Here is a 4,116-nt window from a genome sequence, read left to right as displayed (position 1 = left end):
GTTTGATGTAATAAAAAACTTTTTAGCTACCTTTATACTCACTTTTGAATTTTGACTTTTACCTTGGCTTTTGAATTTTCACATTCCTTTGGAGCTTTGACTCTCTTGGAATTGTTCTGGAGAGAATTGACCGAGACTTCAGAGGATCAAGGGAGAGTTGATTGATCTCCTTCCTCAATTCCCTTGGGCAATTCTACTCTTCTGTTTTCTGAGTTGTGGATGTGTGAAATTGGGGAAATTCTGTCCCAATTCCCATTCTAGCTCTGTTTAAATTTGCTTTCTGCATAATTCACTTTAAATTCTGTTCTTCTACTGCTTCATCCTTAATTTTCTGTCAATTGCTTAGTTCATTCAGATCTGGGAAGGAAATTGGGTTTTAGGCTCTGCTACCTAAGCCCTTGGGATCCTGAGATCACTTTTGGTTCCTTTATGAACCTTACTGCACTTTAATTTCCTTGCTGTTTAAATTTCTGCTTGCATCCAATTCAATTTCTGCTACCTTCTTTACTGCAATTTACTTCTTCTTGTTTAGATCCTGCAATCCCATTCCTCAATTCCCCTTTACATTCAGCAATTTATCTTTCTTGCCATTTAAGTTACTGCAATTTAAGTTTCTTGCACTTTAAGTTTCAGTCATTTACTTTCTTGCTCTTTAAGTTTCTGCACTTTTACTCTTCTGTTCTTTATTTTACTGCATTTCTCCCTTCCCCCTTTACATTTACTGTCATTTAATTTCTGATAAACACAAATCACTCAACCAACACTTGATTCGCTTGACTAAACCACCCACTAAACTAAAATTGCTCAATCCTTCAATCCCTGTGGGATCGACCTCACTCATGTGAGTTATTATTACTTGATGCGACCCGGTACACTTGCCGGTGAGTTTTGTGTTGGATCGTTTTCCACACATCAAGTTTTTGGCGCCGTTGCCGGGGATTGAAATAGGTTGACAATGATTAAGTGAAGTGGAGGTCTAGATTAAGCTCTTTTTCTTTTCTGTCATTCTAATTCTTACTAACACACTAACTGTTTGAATTTTTGCTTAAACTAACCAACCAAAACCTCATTCTAGCAATAGATTGAAGTTTTGTTAACTCTCTGGGTTTGTGCGTTTGTTGCTGTGTGTTTGTATGTCAGGTATAGGGAGATCCTCTCCTATCATTTCTGAAATTGATCCAAGGACTCTTCGGAGAATAAGAAGAGCAGAAAGAGGGAAGAATATTGTTGGAGAAGAAGAAGAATCTGAGGAGGAATTCCAAGATATGGAAGGAGATACTAGTCAACCAGGAGGAGGAGCCAACAATGACCAACAGAGAAGAGTCTTGGCTTCATACACATTTGCAAATGCTAGGCATTGTGGGAGTAGCATTCTTCCTCCCAATGTCAATGCAAACAACTTTGAACTCAAGCCACAACTCATAACTCTGGTGCAAAACAATTGTTCCTTCGGAGGAGGACCTTTGGAGGATCCAAACCAACATTTGTCCACCTTTTTGAGAATCTGTGATACAGTGAAGACAAATGGTGTACCCCCTGATAGCTACAAGTTGCTACTCTTCCCATTCTCTCTTAGAGATAAAGCCACTCAATGGCTAGAGACTTTTCCAAAAGAAAGCATCAACACTTGGGATGACTTGGTGAGCAAGTTCCTTGCTAAATTCTATCCACCTCAAAGAGTCCTAAGGTTGAAGACAGAGGTTCAAACCTTCACTCAATTGGAGGCCGAGAGCTTATATGAAGCATGGGAGAGATACAAGGCTCTATTGAGGAAGTGTCCACCAGAGATGTTCACTGAGTGGGACAAGCTACAAAACTTCTATGAAGGCCTCACTCTTAAAGCTCAGGAGGCTCTTGATCACTCTGCTGGAGGCTCTCTACAACTCATGAAAACCACAGAGGAAGCTCGAAACCTCATTGATATGGTGGCCAACAACCAATATTTCTTTGCTCATCAAAGACAACGCCAACCATCACAGAGAAGAGGAGTCATGGAGTTGGAAGGAGTTGATTCAATCTTAGCTCAAAACAAGATGATGCAACAACAGATTCAACAACAATTTGAGCAAATGGCTAAGAGAATTGATGGCTTGCAAGTGGCAGCAGTGAACACCACAAGCCAACCTCCAAACACTTGGGTACAAAGTGAAGAAACTCAAGAGGAGCAACAACAAGAGCAGGTTCAATACCTGCACAACCAGAATCAGGGAACAAATGAAGTTTATGGAGAGACTTACAATCCATCTTGGAAGAATCATCCAAACCTCAGATGGGGAGACAACCATAATCAAAACCAACAACCATGGCAAAGAAACACAGGCCAAAACAATTGGAAAAACACAAACCACAACCCCCAGCCAACTACTAACCAAAATTCATACAGAAAACCACAAAACAACTACCCAAATTCTAACCAATACCCAACCAATAACCACCCAACTAACCAAAACACTTACCTTCATCCACCAACACCCCAAAACCAACCCATCACACAAGATTCACAGAGAATCACCAATCTAGAAGCACTCCTGGAGAAACTAATGAAAAGCCAAGAATTGACAAACAAAAACCAAGAAGCTACCATGAAGAACTTAGAGAGGCAAATTAGCCAAATCTCTAAGAAGATCTCTGTTGAGAAACCATCAAGTTCACTACCTAGTGATACCATTCCCAACCCAAAGGAAGAATGCAAGGTGGTGCAACTAAGAAGTGGAAGGGTGTTAACAGACAGCAACCAAGGAGCAACCAAAGAGCTCATGGAAGATAACACTGAAGCCATCAACAAGGATAAGATAAGCAAGAATGCTCCAGAAAAACTCACAGAAGAAGATAACAAGCCACAGAATTTGAAGAAAGGAAAGAATATCTTGGAAGAACCAAGTCCAAAACAGCATCAAGTGGTGAAGAGCTCAACACCACCACTGCCGTACCCACAAAGATTTCACAAGGAAACAAAGGATCAGCACTTCCACAAATTTCTTGAAACTTTCAAGAAGTTGGAGATCAACATACCTTTGGCAGAGGCTTTGGAGCAAATGCCCCTGTATGCTAAGTTCTTGAAAGAGCTCATCAACAAGAAAAGGGATTGGAATGAGAAGGAAACGGTGATGCTTAATGAGGAATGTAGTGCCGTGCTCCAAAAGGGAATCCCACCAAAACTCAAGGATCCAGGGAGCTTTGTAGTGTCATGCACTATAGGCAAACTATCCTTGGATAAAGCTCTTTGTGATCTAGGAGCTAGTATCAACTTAATGCCTTTGTCCATGATGAAGAAGTTGGCAATAGAAGAACTCAAACCCACCAAGATGTCACTGGTTATGGCAGACAGATCAATCAAGATACCAAATGGAATTGTGGAAAATTTGTTAGTAAAGGTTGGGAAGTTTATCTTCCCTGCAGATTTTGTAATTCTAGATACTGATGAGGAAGGCAACAATTCAATCATCTTGGGCAGACCATTTCTAGCAACTGCAAGAGCCATCATAGATGTGGAAAAAGGAGAAATGATTTTCAGAGTACACAATGAGCAGATGATCATCAATGTTTTTAAGTCAATGCAACACCCTCCAGAGCAGGAAGATCATTTAAGGGTGGATATGATAGAGAGCTTGGTGGAAGAAATGCTAGACAATGATCAGCATGAGCAAGAAAAGGACAATCAAGAAACAATAGAGGAATATGTGGCTGAGGCTTTCATAAACAAAGAAGTGGAACCAAGCAAGAAAGAAGAGGTGCAAAAGCAAGAACTGAAGCCATTACCCTCTCATCTCAAATATGCATTTCTCGGGACTTCAGAAAACCTCCCGGTTATCATCAATTCATCCTTGACAAAGAAAGAAGAAGGAGAGCTTCTTGATGTTCTCAGAGCCCACAAGGATGCCTTAGGGTGGACCATTGACGACTTGAAAGGCATCAGCCCCACAGTATGCATGCATAAGATTCTTTTGGAAGACAATTCTAAAGCTGTAATTCAACCTCAAAGAAGACTAAATCCTGCAATGAAGGAAGTTGTCCAAAAGGAAGTGATGAAGTTATGGAATGCAGGAATCATATATCCCATTTCCGATAGCTCATGGATAAGCCCAGTCCAAGTGGTACCAAAGAAAGGAGGGATGA

This window comes from Arachis stenosperma, chromosome 3 (assembly GCF_014773155.1).
Source record: "Arachis stenosperma cultivar V10309 chromosome 3, arast.V10309.gnm1.PFL2, whole genome shotgun sequence".
NCBI classification, from domain to species: Eukaryota; Viridiplantae; Streptophyta; class Magnoliopsida; order Fabales; family Fabaceae; genus Arachis; species Arachis stenosperma.
This window is presented reverse-complemented; position numbering follows the sequence as displayed.